The sequence below is a fragment of the Condylostylus longicornis genome, unplaced genomic scaffold (genome assembly GCF_029603195.1).
Source record: "Condylostylus longicornis isolate FDR11 unplaced genomic scaffold, ASM2960319v2 ptg000003l, whole genome shotgun sequence".
Taxonomy (NCBI): domain Eukaryota; kingdom Metazoa; phylum Arthropoda; class Insecta; order Diptera; family Dolichopodidae; genus Condylostylus; species Condylostylus longicornis.
This window is the reverse complement of record NW_026577972.1, coordinates 1,743,543-1,765,594: the sequence shown is the minus strand read 5'-3', so window position 1 is coordinate 1,765,594 and position 22,052 is coordinate 1,743,543. Positions and strand designations below refer to the sequence as shown.

At 27.1% G+C, this 22,052-nt stretch overlaps 1 protein-coding gene across 8 annotated transcripts in view; it reads left to right on the top strand.

Annotated features, from left to right (window-relative positions):
• Window positions 1–22,052, top strand: part of LOC129606923 (paired box protein Pax-6) — a 277,309-nt gene that overhangs the window by 34,399 nt on the left and 220,858 nt on the right. The window lies entirely within an intron of this gene.

The window sequence follows — 22,052 nt, the reverse complement described above, 5'->3', positions numbered from 1 at the left end:
TCTTAATTATTTTATTGTTAGTAAAAAAAAATTTTCCTCTTCAAAAAGAAAAAACTTAACTTAAAATATTGAAGATTCGTGAAGATTTTTATGCATTCAATATTGAGAATTACTACTACTACTACAACTACTATTCCTAAAATAACTAATGATATAAATGATGATTCTTAATTTTTATATAAAATTATATAGAATATCATTTTTGTGCACTTTTTTTTTGCATTCCTTATTATTCTCCTATGAAACATAGTACTTCTACAAAGCCTCTCTAACTTTCTCTACTTTGTGCCAGTCGCTTTATTTCTGCCCATGTGTTTTTGGTTAGCCTCAATTCTTTCTCCACACTTCTTCTCCATGTCTCCTTTGTCTCTCTAAAGGGTTTGACGTACTACTGGGCGTCTTAAGACGTGACCAATTCATTTCCATTTTCTTCTTCTTATTTGCATTTCTATTGAATCTTGTCATTGGGTAGCTTCTTTTTTATAATTATTCGTGACCAGAATTTATTGAATATAATTTTGAGACTTTTATTAACAAAGACATATGTCGTTATCATGCTATCACTGGACAGTAAACATATTTTGCAAATTTTTTGAATATTTTTATTTTGGTTCCATTAAATTATATCAAAAAAAGAATATTTAAATTTTGACACATGGGATGATTTCCGGGTAACCCACAATCTGCTGAATTCACTCCTCTCCTTGGATATCTTGCGCTCTATGTCTCTATTTTGTCCTCCCTATTTTGTTATTGTAGTATCCGGGATCACTTCCGTGCATGATTGTTGAAATCAATATTCATATCACATTTGTATTACATATTATTTAATTTTGAAAAGATTCGGGTATCATCTCTATAGTATTTTATTCATAAAGCACATATTTTAAAAGATTTTCAAACAATTTTTTTTAGATTATTTAAATGCTCCTACATTTTTCCTGTAAAGCAGTGTTTTTAAAAACTGCTAAAAGCAGATATTTTTTTCTAAACAACAATTTCAAATAATTTTTTTCTAATATTAGACTTTCTACCATTGTATCAAATTTGGGATTGGCAAAATTTTGGCAAAATTTTTATAAATCGGTAAAGAAAACTTTAATTTTTAAATTTTACTTTGTGCTGTTGAAATTTTTTGTAAAAGAATTACTACCTTAATAAAAAAATGACTTTGTTTATAGACGTTTGATTGCCATTATTATGTTAATATTGCCATTAATAGATTAAGGTAAAAGATAGCCAATTCAGTGATCCCCTCTCAAAAAATTAATAAAAACAAATTTTTTTTTATTCCTACAAAAATTTTTGTTCTTTCTTATAGCTGAAATTTAAATGTTACGAGTATATATACTACATACTCTGCTTTAATTTTGTTGTCTTTACTTAATCCATTTTATCATAAGTAACAGTATATAGTGATGTCTAAACCAAAATCAAAATCAGCTGTTGAATTCTTTAAGAGATTCCTAAATTTTACTATCACATGCTCTATATATATATATATGTGTGTGTAATTAAATTGCAAGATACAAATATTATATCAATTTTTCAACAAATTAATTTATTTTTTATTCTCATATACCCGGTAAATTAATAAATATTATATATAATTATATAGAGAATTTAAAAACTATTTATCTACCACCCATGTTTCAAAAAATTAAAAAAAAACTGCAAAAGAAAATAGTGCAAAATTCAATTATCAAAAAATATAAAAAATCCCTGCAGCATAAATTTTGTTTTCTTCCCCCTTTATTCTTATATATATATATACTATTATATACATACAATATTTTACTGTACTGCATTATGTATAAAGAGAGTATGTGATGTTATAGGCATTTGTAAGTTAAGAAATTGTTATTGAATTAGATTTAAATAATTTACTAATACTTTTTGTACTCTGAAATAAAAAAAAAAAACAGAAGAAAAGAAAACCATGTTAAACATCGTGTTGATCCTTACATCAAGTCAAATTTTTACCCTTTAATGTTATACCTTTGGAAAATTTGTTTTAACAACATTTTTATATACCTGCCTACGGCATATTAAAGTATTAAATATTAAAAATAAATTAAATAGTATTATTGAATGTGTGATAAAGTTGACTTTAAACATTATATCGGTTGTAAATCAGACCACAGCTCCGACGTGAGAAAATGATCCAATCTTGTGGAAAACATTTTATATCTATTAAGTTATCATATATCTACGGAAGTTGTGCGATATATGGAAGATCTTCGACATTTTAAACAATTAGAATTGGCTTGAGTTAGATGGGGAAAATTTATACCTACATGATTCTTGAACTTCAAAATTGCAGTTAACTAAACTGCTGCTTAATTTATAAATTATTTTTGAATTTTATCGGCGAAAAAAAGCTTTGCTGTTGTATTGTATGAAATGAGAAAATGTTCTTTTTTTTATTTTCCTCGCTCGGCAAATCAAAAAATATAAAGTTGGGCCAAACTAATGGTTTGTACAGTAGCACTTTTCTCTTCAACAAGTGAAAATACTTTCATTTCTATACATACCAAAATATTTCGAAGATTGCATACGTTTAGGATGAGTTAGCTCTCTGCATCTATAAAAATTTGGAAAAGCTTGAAGTTTTGGAAATAAATGGTGTCGATAATTGAAAGTTTACAAACTTCGAGAAGCGATAACGGAAAAGAGAGTTGAAGTAAAAAAAATTCCTCTAACGAAATAAACTATGTATTTAATAATATCTAAAAGATGCTAAAATTTCAGTCTCCTATAACATATTATATTAAGAAAAACGATATCCAAAATTTGAAAAAATCGATTTAGATAAAGTTTAATTTTTGCAGCCATTTTTAATATTCAATTATGCTGGAATGCGGTAGAAAAAGTCAGCCACAGTTTTTTTGTGTTTGCAAAACCTGAAAAATGTTTATGGTTTTTCTTTAAATGAATAGTCAAAAAATGGCGTTTTCAGGTCTTTTAGAGCTATAACTTTTAGAACAGGAGAGATAAACATTTTCTACGGAAATAAGTTTCTATGATGTTTAAAATTTTAATTTCCTATCTTTATGGGGGTAAAATTTTTTTAATATTATCGGAAATGAACGGACAAAATGAAATTAATAAGCACTTTTTTTCACACTTTTTTTTTTGTAAAAGTGTGGAAAGCAAATAATAACAAAAGCAAATAAAAAACATTATGTATAAAGAAAAAAGAGAAACAATTACACATTTGACTTAGATCAGTGTTGCTAAACATATGCCATGTTGAAATATATGTTTGTATAATTTTTTAGATTCTCAAATACTATGAAATTTGAGTTGCCGTGTTGTACGATAATTGTATCATGTAACATACGAGTATAAATAATATAAGGTGGCAATTAATTTCAGGAATGATTCTTTGATTAATTTCCAGGAAAAAATTGTATTGCTGGGCATTTGCAGATACACTCGTTTTCGAGCTACAACCTGTTGAAAAAAACGAACAGATTTTTTCCGCATATAAATAAGTGCTTATACCTTCGGAACTATACGACATAGAGTAGCCTTCGGGGACTAGTTTTTCAGGCGACTGGTTGCTCTTTATTTTAGGTCTCACAATCATTTTGATTTGAGTTATAGTTTTCGAGATAAAGCTCGTCAAAATCTCTCGAAAATTTCTCGAAAATTTTTACTTTTGTATTGTCTTTTTCGATGAAAGGTGGAATCAAAAACAAAAATTCTGACTTTTCGTTGTGCCTCATTTTTCTGAATTTCAATTTACTGCAGCCCTGATTTAAACTTAATTTTTTTGTATTTTTTTTTTGTGCTCAATACTTTCTCTTTTTCTCTATAATCTTGCTATAAATAAATAGTATTTTTTTTATTTTATCTTTTGATCTACACAATTTGTTTGTTACTTAAGTAGTTTAGTCGACTGATTTGAGATTCAAAGGGAACTCAGCATGAGATAACAACGCGAACGAAAGGCTAAGAAAAAAAAAAGGGTGGAATCAATTTACTGTTACATGCCATTATTGCTTTATTTTTTTTTGCATTCGCATATTATCATCAATTTACCACCAAACATGCTGTGAACAAGTGGTTTTCTTCTCTCTTATTAAAAATTCGAAATATGCAACCCAAAAAAGAAGAAGAAGAAAAAAAGAGATAAGACAAAGCAATATTGACGTTTTTGCCGCTTTTTTTCTTCTTCCTTTCCATTTTTTTTTGGTTTTTTGTTTCTTTCTTACTTTGTGAGACAACATATGTCTGTTGATTTGCCTATATGTGTGTTTAAAATATAGTTTGCAATATTACATAAGTGGTTTTTAAGTTTTTTATTATTGTTTTTATTCCTCTTAACTTGAAAACACTAATGTTGAATATAAAATTTTAGTTGATTTTCTTTTTTTAATTTTTTTTGAAGAAAAAAAATAAAATTTTTTATTAAATTGTAAATTATTATTTTACAACTTTTTACCATAGAATGCTCTTTTAAAAAATCTTTTTCCTAGAATGAAGGTTAAATTTTATGAATAAAAAATTTAAAAGCATCACAATAATTTCTTTCTTTGAAAGACTTGAACTTGTACACCAGAGATTCCCAAACTTTATTTCTCTTGTAGACCCCTTGCCGTGATTTTCAATTTTTGATAGACCTCCTGCTACTTTCTTTGAAAGATTTAAATTTCTAACGGTGGCAAGGTATATCTATGATGTGAGAAAGTTTAAGAAAAGAAAACAAAAAATTTTCAAGCACGAGAAGTAGGAGTTTAAACGAAAATAGTAAAACAAATGAAACATATTTTTTTCCCCCGTTTGATCTGAATTTTTTCGGTTTTTTTTGTTAATTTTTGGTTTTTAGATGAAATAGCATATTGTCCTTCTAAAAGACTCCTAATTTTTTTTCACCCTCGTAGACTCCTAGCAGGTCTTCATGAGCCCCTGGAGGTCTATATAGACCCCCTTGGAAATCATTATTATACACCATTTCAAGCATAGAAGATTTATAATGAAATTAATGTTAACTTTGAATAATTTAAAAAGTTTTAACATTAAAAACGCGGGATCTCTCTCTTCCTTCATCTCTCCCCCCGTCTGTGTCTCTCTCTCACCGCCTCTCTTTTCCTCTGACAAGTCACAATCTCATTTTCTTTCGTCCATTTCATCCATGGATATATTTATTCTAAAAATAAATTTCAACGCCAACAATCGGATCTTATTAACCAAAGATTTAGTCGTTAATATAGGATTAAAATATTGTATTATGATCGAGAACTAATGATGTGCAAAATTTTTTCGAAAGAGAATTTTTATGAGAAAAGTTAAAAAAATTGAGTTACAAAATTTGACGCAAACAGAGACAACCATGAAATCAAGCTAAGAAAAACGTATGGTATAAAGGGTAATGACGGGCGATATAAGTTCACATCTGTTTATAAAAAAATTACATTAAAAAAAATTATATGATATTTACAACTTAATTTGAATGTGTGTATGTATTTGTATATTAAGGTTATAATATACAGTTGTGCTCTTTAAAATACTTGGGAGTCAAATTTCGATTGGTTCCAAACTTTATTCCAAATTGCAGTAATACTGTAGTATAATTAAAGTATAATTAAAAGCTATATTTTTTTGAGTATAATTAAAAAGCTATATTTTTTTTTTATTAGTTAATAAAATACTGCGAACGAATTGAATTTGAAGTCAATGAAGTTATTCCGTTCTCTCAGAATCAAAACTAGGTTTCTATGAATAAACAGAAATCTTTATTTCCTAAAAGCAGTAATACGATATTAATAAGAAATTCAGCTTATAAGTGCGATTTTCATTTTATTGATTATCGATATATATTTCTATATATAATTCAGCAGTTAAAACTGTTACAAGCTGAATTATTCAAATAATACTGTAATTTCGTGACTGTGATGCGAAAAGATTTGAAAGGGATTTTAATCTACACAATCTTGTAACGCGAAATATTTAGTTAAACTGACATTTTTTATGTATTTCTTGTATATATTTCTATTAATGTACTCGTATACGTATTCAAGCCATATGGAAATCAATCAAATTTTAAATTTCACCACATGTATTTTTTTTTAGATACTATCCCAAATCTATTTAATATTATTGTTTGTTCATATGTGAACTAAAAACATTTTAATTTAATGATACAATTATACATAATTAAGGGTAAATGTTGTTTTATCCTCAAAATAGTTCTTAATCTTTCTATATTCTCGTTTATAAAAATTGCATAAAATTTAATTTATCCTTGGAAAAAAAAATTTTTTTGACCATACTTTTTATATAATTTTATTACGTGAAAATGTATAATGTAATAAGTTTTAAGGATATATCAACAATATTGCGTCAACTACGATATATAACACAAAAAAATATTAATCCTTTTTTCATGCTTAGAATTTATAATGCTTTATATTTTCTTTTTGCATATTATAACAATGTCACAATACACAACCATGTTAATCCTATCAGATATATACATATATTTTTTTTCTCTCCTTTTTTAAAATGGATTATAATAAGTATATGCATTGAATTTAGAACAAAATTATAATAAAGTTGGGTCAAACCAATGGTTCGTAATGTAGTACTTTTCCTTTCAACAAGTGAAAATACTGCTTTTAAAAGCAGTCTATGTAAATACTACATTATTAAAATTCATATACCAAAATTTTTCAAAAATTTCATACATTTGGAATGAAACAAAAGTATATATTTAAAGAATTTCAGGGTTACTTGAGTTAGGAAAAATAATTATAGTTTTTAAGGGCATGGTAATTACCGTTAGTTTTCTGCAATTATAAAAATGTGAAAGAGGTTGCAGTTTCGGAAATATGAGGTGCCCAAAATTCAAATTTTACAAATTTCGAGAGGCGATAACTTAAGAGAGGTTGAATTTATTAGTGTTTAAAAACTGCTAAAAGTTTAGAGCCACACAACCAGCGGTCTAGAAGAAAACCGATATTAAACGTTTAGAAAAAAAGTATTTCAGATTACGGTAAATTTTAAGAACAATTTTTTATTTTTAATGTTTAAATATGGAACGCCGCGGTGGAAGAAGCCAGGCGCTACATTTCTGCGTTTGTAAAATTTGAAAAATGCTAATTGTTTCGCTACTATAATAGTTAAAAAATGCGTTTTTAGAGTTTTGAATAGTTTAGAATAGTTAAAAAATGCGTTTTAGAGGGCTATAACTTTTAAAACTGGGGAGATAGGTAAAAAGTTTCTATCTTCAAGGATGTAGAAGTTTTGTAAACAGGTCCACGAACGGACGGATGGAGAGAAACTAATAAGAATTTTTTTCAAAAATTTTTTGAAAAAGTACTAAAAAGGATTACCATGACATCAAAATAATAGGCAGCATCATATTAATTGTGTACATACAATAATAATATAATATGTGTATATACAATTTATAGAAGAGTAATTTACGTTATAATATAAAAATATTCGAATATTACTATATATAACTTTTACAAAAACGTATTTGATAATAAATTCAGATTTGAAATATTGCATTTAGTAATATGATCGTAATACAAAATACCAGAATTATGTGGCAATTGCAATATAATTGGATTGTTTAAAAACCATGAATTTTTTCAGCAATTTATGCACAAATTTCTAAAATAGAGGTATTTCTCGCACAAAATATATAACTACTTATCATGATCGACGAAACGAATGCGTTTTTCGAATCGAATGAACTAAACGAATCAAAAACATTTCAAATTATGAAATCATAATTAAATTTAAGTCATTAAAAAATAATATTACCATTACGTAAAAATTGCTTATATTTTAAAAAAAATTATTTATCCGGATTTTTAATTTTATTCGCCAAGTTTGTCAAACAAAATTTTCATTCGAGAGTTTCGACAGTTCATTCCTCTGAGATTCGTTTAGCGAATTCGCCCGCTCTTAATATTAAAAATTCATATTCGCCAAAAATTTCAATCGTTTCGCCGATCATAATAATATATTGAGCTAATAAGATAAACGCTTTACAATTTGTTTTACATACACGTTTTAATTTTGGAAAAGTTTTTGTTTTTTTTCTGAGTAAAATTAAATTATGATTTTTTTTTTTTAATATTAATATGTATAGAATAAAAAGGAGATTCACAATTTGGACTTGTAACAAGCCACGGCAAATTAGACTCAGGAACTTACAGGTTTGGCAGGTACTCTGGGGAAGGGAAGGAGACGCCGATGGACTTTCTCATTGAGCGTATGGTGTTGGTTCATAAGAAAAGGGTATGGAATATTTCTAATCTAAACCCCACTAAACTTTATAATTTCTAATCTAAATCCATATCTAAACTTTAAAAAAGCAAAATAGTCCTTTAGATTTACAGCTTTTAGAGACTAACAAATAATTGGTTTCGTTAATATCGCAATATTTGAATAAAACCGCAATTTTTTTCAAATTTCTATAAACGTAAAAAGCTAACGGTAAATTTTATAACATTAAAAAATATAATTTACGAATAATGCAATAAAATAAAGTTGGGTCAAACCAATGGTTTGTATTGTAGCACTTTTCCCTTCAACAAGTGAAAATTCTGCTTTTAAATACAGTCTATGTATAGCTATCACACTATTAAAATTATTTTCATTCATATGCAAAACTATTTCAGTCTTTGAAATAAAGCAAAAATTAATATAAAAAGGGGTTAACATAATGCTCGATTTTAAGGGTTAATTGTGTGAGTTAAGAAAAATAATTATATTTTTTAATTTCACGGAATTTACCGTTAACTTTTTGCGTTTATAAAAATTTGGAAAAGCTTGCGGTTTCGGAAATATAAGGTGTCAAAAATTCAAATTTTACGAATTTCAAGAGGTGATAACTTGGGAGGGGGTGGAGATGGAAAAAAATTTTCTTCTAACAAAATGAACTATTTATTAATATCTAAAAGCTCCTAAAATTTCAAGCTTCTACAGTCTGGGGTCTAGAAGAAAAACGACATCAAAAATTTGGAAAAAAAGGACTTTAAGTAACGGTAAATTTGAGCGGCCATTTTGTTTTTCTTAAGTTGAACTATAGTATACCGCGCAAGGGGAAGCAAGCCACTGCGTTTGTAAAATTTCAAAAATGCTTATGGTTTCATTGCAACAAATATTTAAAAAAGGCCATTTTTAGGGATTTTGGGGGGTATAACTTCTAGAGGGGGGGAGATAGGTAAAAATTTTGTTCTACGGAAATAAGTTTCTAGTGAAGATCTATGTACGTATTAAATTTCAGCTTTCTATTTTCAAAGGTGTAGAAGTTTTGTAAACAGACACACGGACAGACGGACGGACGGACGGACGGACGGACAGAGTGAAACTAATAAGCACTTTTTTCAAAAAATTTTTTGGAAAAGTGCTAAAAATACGAATAATGCAATCGTTACCAAACTTTCACAAGTTTTTTCTTTTGTGCAAACGACGGCTGCTGTTGTAATTGGACAAATTCGGACAATGGGTTCAGGTAGCTGCCACACAACTCAAAGTGGTTTTTTAAAATTTTTAAAAAAGTAATAGAGATATTAATATCACATTTTGCAAAGATGTATCCAATTACACTTCACATATGTTCTGAAAATTTTAACTGAATGGCTGCACTAGTTCGGATAGCTGCCATACAACTCCGAAAGGTAATTTTAAATATTTGGTAAAATAATAACGATAGATTCATGAAACTCGGCAAACGTGTGTCCAATTTCAGGTCAGATAAATTTCTGAAGTTTTGATGGAATTGCTTGACAGGTTCGGGTGGCTGCCACACAACTCCGAGAGTTAATTTTAAATATTTGGAAAAATATTAAAGCTAGATTCATGAAAATCGGCTGTCGTGTGTGTTTGACTTATAGGTCAGACCTAATATCCGTGAAGTTTCTATTGAGTGGTTTGACAGGTTCAAATTATAGTCATTTAGCAATCAAAGTTATTCCTAAATATTTCAAAAATAAATTTTTAACCTCAGATTGTCAAAGGACAGGGTATTATTTAGTCAGTTTATTCCGACTGAAACGTTTTTACTTGTTTTATATGTTGTAAGTCAACGACTCATTACCTAATCCACTTTTTAATTTTCTTCTCTTCATTTGTTTCTATATTCATGCACATAATACGTACCCAGTCCCAGCGAATCAGCCTATGCTCAACGGTGAGCGTAATATACTACGTAGAAACGTACTCCAATATGAATATTTTTTAAATAAAAAAATTTTTTTAAAGTTAAATAACTAGAAAAGTAAGTTAAATTTCTTTCGAAGAAGGAAAATCCCAATATTTTAAAGCTTTTTTAATTATTTAGTTTTTTTTAAATTTATAAGAATTTTACCTGTATTTTAGGAACTTATGGTAAGTTTTTTTTTCGATCTCCTAATTTTTAAGAATATATAATCTACTGTTGTTTTTTAAATTACTTAATTTTTTAAAGGATATTATGTGTAGTAGTTTGGAAAAACCGATGAAATAATCAGAAAAAATATTACTTAAAAAAAATCATCTTTCGATTGCATTATTACCAAAGCCGGGTGCCTCTGTCGCCCTCAAACATGCTAGTTTACAATATCGTTATTTAAAGAAAGGATATCTTTTATGATAAAGATTGTTCTTTAATTAGTTTTCTTACATATAAAATATATGTACATTGTAAATATGTGTATACTCTTTAAAACTTTTCTTCTTAAGATTATATTACATACAATTCTGCATTGTTTGTATATTATATGATACGCAATTAGTTTTGCTGAAACGCTAAATTAAAAATTAATCAAATAACATTGAAATTATATATTGTTGAAAAATAGAAAATTACAAAATTAAATGACGTTCAAATTATATAAGAACATGATTTATTAATAATTATATTATTTATAGTGCACCAATAGTCAGACTTCGATTCTAAATTAAAGCATATTATAATGCTTTTTGCTGTATTATAATATAGAATACACCCGCAATCAGGCAATAATTATGAATTGAACAAATGTATAAAAATTAAGATTTATAATCGCAATCTATTATGTAGAAAAGGCATTTTTTTTGTAAATAAACAATTAAAAATTTCGTCATACAACTGCAATGAATGACATATAGCCAAGGAAATTATGAGTCAAAGCAGTAAAATTAAAAAAAAATCTAATGTAGTCAGCACAAAACCGACCTCAATATATATTGCCTAGTTTAATGAAATTGTTTCTGAAAATTATGAAAATGAATTTTGAACACTTCCTTTTCATTTTAGGGAAGTTAGCAAGTTTTTAGCTAACATACTCGTACCTAGAAGATTTTAAATTTGGCTCTTAGTAGAATTTCGCTTTTTCGTATCCAAATTCCCTCAAAAGTTCACCAAATTGTTTTCACCAGTTAACAACCAGAACTCAAATATCAAATTTTAAGAAATTACATCAATCCGTTCCATAGATATGGTAAAAAATGTAAAATCTGTCCTCAGTTCGATTTCCGATCCCTGATCTTTCCAAAAAAATTTTATATTCATTGTTTTAACATCCCGAATTTAAATATTATATTTCAAGGAAATAGGTTGATTATTTCTTTTTATATACGCAAAAAGGTAAAATCGGGCCGCAAAAATGTTCGGTTCCCAATGTCTGATATATCCGGAAAGCTAATCAATTCGTACCATAGCCAAAATAAACTCTCATATTAAATTTCATTAAAATCGGTTCAGTCAAACTTGTGGTACACGCGTGCACAAACAGACCGACATCTCTCTAGAATTAGTTCATTAACGCTTCCCTACTATGCAGACGTGCGTTCTCGCATAAAACTCGACATCCAAAATTGAGTGTGCCATCAGGTAAACTACCTTATTGTATACCATGCGGTCGGTAAATATGTTCTCCTCAGACTAGATTCGAACAATTTACTACCGGTTTCTAGGTGGACGTCTATGCAAACTGTGTTATACAAAGGTATGAAGAAATATTATCGGCCACATTTTGTTGATAATTTACATAATTATATAGAGAACAGTACTGTCATTTCAATTGAAAAATGTTTTATTTCATATGTTTGATATTATATACCGAATTGGTTTGTACATACATATATATTTTATATGATGTATATTTATTATTACCGAACACTTAAATCACTCTGAAGGGTCATTCATGAGTTTTTTTTTGAATTGAATTGATTGTGAGTGCATTCAAGCAAAAATCAGTTTTGTAAAAAAAATTGGTTTTTTAAATTTCATCTTATATTTTATAGTTTTTCTTTTTTCTCGTACATTTAATCAAACTTTATTTGTAAAAGTAGCACATTTTCAAATATATTTATAAGATTTAAGTTCAGAGATTTTAAGTTTTCACAAACTTATTTAAATCTTATGATCTGATCAAATCATAAGAGTAATATTTAAGTACAATATTATAAACTATACTTACTTAATATAAAGCTTGAGAATTCGTAGTGCTAATTAATTAAGTTATAATGCACAAAATTTCAATTAAGCAATTTAACCAAAAATATTGAAAGGATTGTTTGTATTATTTTACTTTTGTTTGTTTATAGAAATTCTTTAATTTCTATAATATGCATTTTCTATATTCGCATTTTTTAATTTCAAGCAATAAGTGACAAAATGGTAGGGAAGCTGTGGGAAGAAATTTATGTTCCAGTAAAATAAAAAGTATTCGTTAAATAATAACAAAAACTGTTGAAATTTGAGATATATTGGAGTTGCCGTGCAGAAGAAAAAAATTGCTTTAAAAGTGATTGATAAAAACAGGTTGAGACAACAATTAGTTTTAAAGCCCAATTCGAAAACTGATATTATTGTTAGGTTTTTATCATATACTCGTAAAAGAAATAATTTGGACCATTCTGTATTTACAGAATTTACAAATTATACTTTTGGTTTGAGCACAGTGTAACTTATCGAAAACCTACTAAAATTTGTAGAAGAGTTATGTGAAACTTGTGTACAAAATCTCACATCCTTATACATTTTGAACGGCGTAGATTTTCTTTTTTGATAAAAGACAGACAAGCAAAGTAAAAGTAATGAGAATTTTTTTTTTCAAATTTTTTTTTTTTGGAAATTTTGACCCGAAAAATAATATTGAAACCCTTCGACATCTATAATATTGAATAAGGATAAAAGAAGTAGTAGTACTAACACAATATAAGAAGGATAACTTGTTTTTGTTAAAGAGTGTGTTTTACAGTTATTTTGTCATTATTTGCTATTACAATTGTTTCTATTCTAATTATACCATCATCATTATATAATATATAACTTAATTTAGTAAAAAAATATATTTTCCGATATTAGTTAAATTCGAATAAAAAAATAACAAAACTGAGCCAAAATAAACAGGATAACGTGTATAAACGCTTTATTAAAAAAGGAATAAAATCCTTTATAACACATAATCTGTAGAATAGCCAAATTTGTTCTGCAAATATCAATTATTGTGTGTGTACTTTTATTTCGGGGGAAAAATAAATTTACTATTATTCTTTCTATTTTTTTACAAATTAATTATTTATTTATTTTTTTTTTCTGCGCACGATATTAGGCCGAACAATAATTATCAAGTTAAAATAGCAAGTAACAGTTGCCATAACTTTAAAATTGCAGTAGTATTATTACACAATTCGCTAATTTTCAGCTTTTATGAGTTGTAGCTGTTCATTTCTGTAAAGATAAAGTACTCGTATAACTTCCGAGATTAAAAAATTTGTAATCTTATGAGAAATTTGTATTTATCTGTATATATAGTTTACGAGACAACAAAAGCTAATGAATATTTTAGATCTGAAAAATGAGGTCTTTTACGTAAATTTGTTTTAATATTATCTTTAGTTTCAAAAGACATATTTTTCTTTTGATTTTTCAATTTCAGCAATAAGATTGCTATAAAGTAAATAAACTGAAATGGAAACTACATATAGAATAATATAAATTGATACTAATTCAGTTTATTTAAAACATATGAACAACTCTCATTTAAACACAACTATTTAAATATGTAAATTATTAAAATATTATATTGACTTAATATTGTATTATCAATAATGTAGAAATATTATTGGCAAATAAGAAATTTTTGATTACAAATTGATTGAAATTTCATATTATAATTAAAAAATTTTAATGATTACGAATATCAAAAAAAAAAATCTAATAACAAAAATAATCCAAATATTTCTTTCTAATATTAACCACTAGCTTTCCCAGAATTCTATAGTACTTTATTCATAGCAGAACCAATGGTATTATAAAAACCTATAATTTTGTTAAAACACTCTGAGCAGTTAAAACATTGCAGTAAAACGATATTAACTACTGAATTTTAAACCAAAATCAGAACGCATAGTACTGTATTTTCGAAATCAAAATTCAAAATTCAAATTTGGAATAATATTAATATATGTATGTACACACAAAATTTAGCTGAATTAAACCTGTATAGAATGCGATTCAAATTATAGTCATAGTACTTTCACCTTGCAAGAATAATATAGGTTTACAGTCTTTCAAAAGTCACGGTTGCTTCCATTTCAACGCCAAAGATAGTCAGTTGTCCGCTTAAAGGATATGAATTGTTGCTTAAAATAAAGAATCAGGTATGTGATATAACTTAATCACTTTTAACTAGCTGTTATACTTAATATTCTTACACTTAAAAATTCTATTCTTAGTTTAAAAGTTCTATTCTTACATTTAAAAAGAAAAGTTGAAATCTCACATTTTTCGAATGTAGGTGTGTAATGTTAATAATGTAGGTATTCATAAGAAAGCCCTTTTTCTCAGGTTTCCAAATAATATTTAATAATGCGCCTGTCTTAAACGGAGTTATACTTAACATTTCAAAAAGTAAAAAAATCAGTTGAATTTGACTTTAAGTCCCTGTAGATCCGAATCTGTTGAGCTATGAACATCGTCTCCATACAAAAGTTTTATCTACTCATGAGGGCTTATGGCATATAGCAGCAAATTTTGATAGGAAACACACTGTATTAAATTAGAATATACCAATAAAATTTGATTTAGAAAATAAATGGATATAATTTTATTACTTGTATGTTGAAATAAAATGTGGGAAGGAGCCCTCTGTTCCCTTGCTGCTTAAATAATTATAATTTTATCAAGAGAAAGATATATGAACAAAATAAAAGGGGTAGAATTCCTTTTTTTGTAGATTTTATTTTTTTGACTACAATAAAAAAAAAAGCAAAGCAAAAACACAAAACATCAAACGAAAAAATGAATTCAAAACACGTGTTAAAAATTAATAATTATTCTCGACTATTTGCCATACACGTTATTTTTCAACACACAATCACTATTATTATCATCACCACATCATCATTATCATCATCATCATTACTATTATCATCACCAAATTATTGTAAGGTTATCGTCATCGATATTACTTTAAAATTTAAAATCTTGAACATAAACTTAAAATTACCAAACTTTAATAAATAGTACGGTAATATGGTTTTAATTTACTATTCAGCTTATGAATTTAAATTGCTGAATTGTGTAGCAATATAATATTGCTGTAATTTTAAACTTAAAACCTATTAAAATATTATACAATAATTTTAAAATACCATAACCTTCAAAATGCAAATGAAACATATATTATAATACAATTCAGCTTATAATTGTTAACTGCTGAATTGTGTAAAAATGAACACAATACTAAATTTTAAATATTTTAAGTACATATACCTTGTAATATGCGCTATAGTCAGATTTTAGAATAAAAAAAATCAATCTTTTCTTATTTTGAACGTACGTATATGTATTTAAGCTATTACAGAACTTTTACTGATTTAAATAAAATAATTCGCGTTCTTAAATGGTGCAAGAAGGTAATATTAATTTATACTATTTGGAAATTAAAGAAAAAATGTACTGAACAAATACACATACCTATATGGATTCCATTCTTAACATTTTAAAATCATGACAGAATTTAAGACAACAATTTATACACAAACATATAAAATATGTACATTATATTCAAATTATTTTGTGGTTTTTTAACCCATTATATATAACTGGACTATTATAATGATAAAAGTAAAATATAAAATGGGGAATAGATTATTTGAAAATGATTAAAAAAAAATTATTTCCACTTGACATAATTTTCAGATTTCCAATATTCTCGCTCTCTTTTTGGATTTCGTTTGTTGATTATAGTGGTTCTCAATTCGATATGCAGGGGAAATTTTGCAATTAAATATTTAAGCGATGACTATTTCAAATATTTAATTATTTTATATATATTAAAAACCCCATGGATAGCTACTAAAAAATACTATAAATTATAGGGGAAGTGTAAAGTTGAATATAAGCCAGGCATACAAATTACGAAAATGCAATAATATTATACAATTCAGTAAGCTGATTTACAAAATATAATATGTAGATCTTATACTTATATTATTTATTTAGTAATACACTCCAAATTGCTGAATTAATTTAAGGTGTTAGTTTGAGATCTAATCATTTTGATCGTTGGATTCATAAAATTTTTATATTACAAATTAACTTAAAAAAAATCAAAAACACTTTTCAAACATATAACAACTTAAAAAAACGTAAAATCTGGTACAAAATTTTTAAATTAAGCATGAAATTTTATTTAATGTATATATACTATACATCCTTTTACATACACTATAAATGTACATAAGATTTAACACGGTAATATAATCAATCGCATGGAACATAAAACCGATCAATAATATAAGCGACATGTACAAAACATAGTCCCTTATTATTGATCGGTTCTTAATACAAGGTGTACTTTGTAGGGTGGTTCAAAGACTCAAACTGTTACTTGTATTTGTCTTTAAAAGTCGAAAAAAATATTTATGAAATAACCATTTTGCCTGCAAAACCGCCAAGTTATGTGTGGCAAAGTTGTAGAGGAATTTATAGATAATAAACTGTTAAGAAGAGTTTATAGATAATAAACTGTATATTCGTGAGACAGGATTCTTTTACCTTAGAAGTAAAAAACTTCAAGCGCATTATTGCTTTTCGACTTTGAAATTTGTCTTATTTAAAAAAAAATAAAATTTTGTTGCTGCAATTTACAATTAAATTAATGACTATGAAATTTTAATGTTTTTGTTCCACCATTTATTTTGAATACAAACAGAAACTGTTTTATACTGTTCGTATTGCTTTCGATTGGATTGTGCCATTTTATTCCTTTTTTTATTATTTTACAAAATTTACCTTTATTCAGTAGCGCATAAGCGAACTAAGCGGTCGCAGGAGACCCCGAGCTTTTTGGGGCCAGAAAAAATATTGTGAATTTTTCTAGTGCCAAGGTTTTTGTTTTTAAACAAATTATTTAAATTTTTTGAATTTGCATTTACATAGCAGGCCTATTTTTGTATTTTGTTTTTTGCATGTTTTTTACCGATCGTACTGTGTAAACAATAGGTAGGTTATGTGATGGCAACAAATTTTGCATATCGAATTTTCGGTGGGAACGTACTTCTCCATAGTAGGGAAGTGTAAATAAACTATTTTTAGCAACCTGTCGGTCTGTCGGTGTGTGTGTGCACGCGTATATCTCAAGTTCGGCTGAACCAATTTTAATGAAATTTTATATGTAAGTTTATTTCCACCATTGCACGGATTGATCAACTTTTGGGATATATCAGGCCTCGGGAACTCTAGCCTGTTTTACATTTTTGACCATTTTGAAGAAAATATTCAACCGATTTACTTGAAATATAAAGAGAAAAAATAAACCGGTTTCATTGAAATTTAATATTTAAATTATTCGTATTGAAATAATGAACATATAAAGTTTTTGGAAAGATCAGAGTTCGAAAACTGATCTGCGGGCCGATTTTACATTTTTGTCTACGGAACGAAGTGATAGAATTTTTTGATATTTGATTTTCGAGTTCTGGTTGTTACCGAAACTAACTGGCGAGCATTCCAGGAATTCGGGTAGCACAAGGAAGCGAAACTCTACTATGAGCCAAATTTACATTTTTCTATGTATGTTAACTATAAGCTTACTTATGTATGTTTTAACATGTTAACATATTCTGTAACACTTTCACACAACTAGACAATACACATTGCGGTCGGTTATGTGCTGATCACTTCAGATTTTTAATTTTTAACAAGCTCCCAGCAGCAGTTCAGAGAGGTTAAATTTTGGCTATTTAGTTTTGACTTTCGTCAAGTAGAAAGCTTTTCTAATGCTTTTATATAATTTTTTATTAATTTTTCATGCCTTTTACGGTTTTTTTCTCAGGATAGTTGACCTGATGTTATATTTTGCGATAATTATATTCTTTTTCTTTTTTTTTTGTTAAGCTATGATTTTGTTTTATGATATAGCTTAAATTAAACATGCCTTTTTTTTTTGCTTTTGATCATTATATCATTATTTCATGTTTTCAAACTATTATTTGTAGAAAAAATAATTTTTTTATTTTTTGAATTACTTGTATAATAACTATATATCTTTATATTTATCTATAAAAACCCCAAAAACTTATTATAAATTTTTTGTAAAATTTTAATTGAAATTCCATTCAAAATTTATATGTTGAGATATAATTGAATGGTCTTTTACTTGTTTTCTTATTATATCAATTATATTTGTAAAATTTTTGGATATACATGCATATGTTAATTTGAATTGTTATTTAATTTTAAGATAAGAAAGTAAATGAAACAAATGAAATGAAAATAAAAAATTTTAATTATTTTCAAATAGATTTACATAGTGTCAAAGGTTAGAATGCGAGAATCGTTTAGGGAAAGTAGCACTATATAGTAGATCTCCTGATATTATTGATTGTATTGAAGTGTTTGCTGCTCTTCTTCTCTTCTAGATCCCATCATACTTTGATAATTCCTCCCATCGTACTTTGATTTCGGCATGACGTATATACTCAACTTATAAAATATATAAACCGGTTGGAAAATTCCACACTTTAACTTACCTATCAGTAAGTTTTCGGTTATTTTACTTGCTGCAATCCATGAATTTCTCTTACATATTAGGTGGTCCGGCGTGATTACCAAAACCGCTGTTTTCAAAACAAATGGTATGTATATAATATAAAGTGGTGTTGCATTGTACTGAGGCTAAGCGCTTCCTGCAATATTTAATTTCGCGAGCATCTGCCCCCGAACTTTCCGCACTTTCAATATAACCGTCTATGTAGTTTTAAAATAGTTTAATTAAATTTCAATTCCATAAATTTATCATATCATATGTTTATTACTACATTTATACATATATGTATATGTATGTACATAGTTATAAACTCTTTGGTTAAATGAAAATAAATTTCATTTCGATAAAATTGAATTATCATAATTTGAATTGCATTATAAAGTAGATATTTCCATTTTATAACTCCCCCCGTTGCAAACTATTTGATTCAAATTCAAACCACGACAACAGTCAGTACAACCACCACCATCTCATTCTGTTGAACACAACACACAGCATTTTTAAATTGTTTGCCTGTGATAATTGCATACACCACGCAACCAATTTATTTAGTTTTTTTCTTATTTTTTTCTTTCCTATGTTCCTCGATTTATGATTTGGTGCCTGCTGCCTTGTTTTCAACTCTATTATTATATAACCGAATAGAAAAAATGATGATAATGATTATTATTAATAATATTGATGATATTAATTTTGAGTATGCGATGATATTGAACAATGATGATGTTAAAATTTTTGGTTGGTACAAGGAATTTTTTTAAATATCGTTTTTCTTTTCTTTCTTCTTCTTCGTTTCTGTGTGTGCAGTTTTTTCGAATGTACAACTACTCGTCTTTTTTCTTGTCTTGTTTTTCAAATATACCTACACATGTTCTCTAAATGAACCTTAAATGAATTTTTTTTTTTTGAATTTTCTTTGAACGAGGGTGCAGAGCAAAATATAAAAACAAAGAAAAAAACTAAATTTAAACAAATATGAAAAAAAAATGAATTGAAATCGGGGGGCGATTCAAATACATACAACATAAAAATAGAAATCATAAAGAAAAAAAAGCTGATGTGGTCAGCACATAACCGACCGCAATGTGCTTTGTCTAGTTAAGTTACAGAATATTATAAAAATGCCTCTTAAATACTTCTTTCCAATTTTTAAGACGTTTGAAGTATTTTTGAGACGTAAAAAGATTGCTATTTAGTTAACATACCTAGAAAAATGTAAATTTGGTTCTTAGTAGAGTTTCGCTTTGTGCCAGCACAATACCCTGAAACGCTCACCAGTTAGTTTCGGTAACAACCAGAACTCAAATATCAAATATTAAGAACTTTCATGAATTCGTTTCAAAGATATGATAAAAAATTTAAATTCGGTTTCCGAACCCTGATTGTACCAAAAAGTTTATATGTTCACAGTTTTGACACCCCAAATTTAATTATATTTATTTTCATAGAAATTAAATTTCCTTGAAAAAGGAATAATAAATTTCAAGGAAAGGAATAATAAATTTCAAGGAAATTGGTTCATTATTTCTCCTTATATGGGCGAAAATGTAAAATTGACCCGTAAAAACGTCCAGTTCCCAAGGAAATTTAAAACCAAACATAGCCAAAACAAACTCACATATAAAATTTCACGAAAATCGGTTCACCCGAACTTGAGATACACGCGTACACACACAGACAGACAGACCGACAGGTTGCTAAAAAATAATTTATTTACACTTCCTACCATGTAGAAGTGCGTTCCCACCGAAAATTCAACATGCAAAATTTGTTGCCATCACATAACCTACCTTATTGTATACACAATATGGTCGGTAAAAAAGTGACGGAATGAATATTTGGCACGTGCCTTCAAAATTACAAAACAATTGAAACCAGTTTTGACATTTCAATTTTTTTTCTTGTTTTAATTTTACAGTTCAATTTCAATAAAAAACAAGGACACAAATACACAAGATATTATGATATGTATGTATAGAAGTTTTGAAAAAATCAAAATTTGAGAAGAAAATAAACATAAAAATAAAAATTTATATTAAAACTATTGTGATTTAGATCTCAAAATTTTCAACACAAAATCAAAAGATTTTTACTCTGTTGGGTGGGTTTTTTTTATTTTTCTCGTCGTATGTACCGAACAATTGAGTCTTTGATCGGTGTGTAAAACGTAAAACAAATTACCTATGTTAAATTAAATGCGTAAAAAATCATAAAAGAGCATCAAAATTAACCCTAACTATATAAAATTTACAAAATACCATATTCATTGAAAATTCAACTCGTGATAAAAGCAAATACAAAGCTGAATTGCATAATAATAAAATTAGATTACTGTAATTTTGAAATTATAATCAAATATACATAATCTTTTCTTTTTTAATTTTTTAAAAAAAAAATCAAAGTAACCTGACTGCACTTTTGAGGGCAATAATATGCATTATTGATAAACAATTCAGCTTCTTATAAGTAATTGCTGAATTGTGTATTACAGTAACAGTATTATAGCAATTATATAAAAGTACCTATTAGTTATATACAAAATACTTACTTTAAAAACTTATTCCGAAATTCAGCGTATTCTATATACATACCCATACAATTAATAAATAAATTATATTGAGGCCTATTAAATTTAAAATTATAAGTGTGTTTATTTGAACGTATACGTAAAATCAGCAATACAACTTTAATTGCTGAATAAAGTTTACAGTTAAGCAAATTAGTTTGCGTTGAAGAAAATTAAAATGCATTTTCAATATTCTATATTTTTCCGCTTCGTTACGCATTTTCCTTCTTTCTTTATCGTATCAAAGTTTTTCATTTATAAGTATGCATATACTCTTTATTAAATTTCATATATGTATATTTAAATGAGTAATAAGTCCGCTGCAGGTTACATAATATGAAATCTTTATAAATTATTATGCGTGCTTGTAAAATAATGATCGCAATATCATCACAAAAGAAAGAAGGCCTTTCAAATAAATTGTTTTTGTTATTTGGCACTTTTTGTTTCTTCCGTAATAAACGCTATATATGTACTTATCGTGCGTTGATTACAGA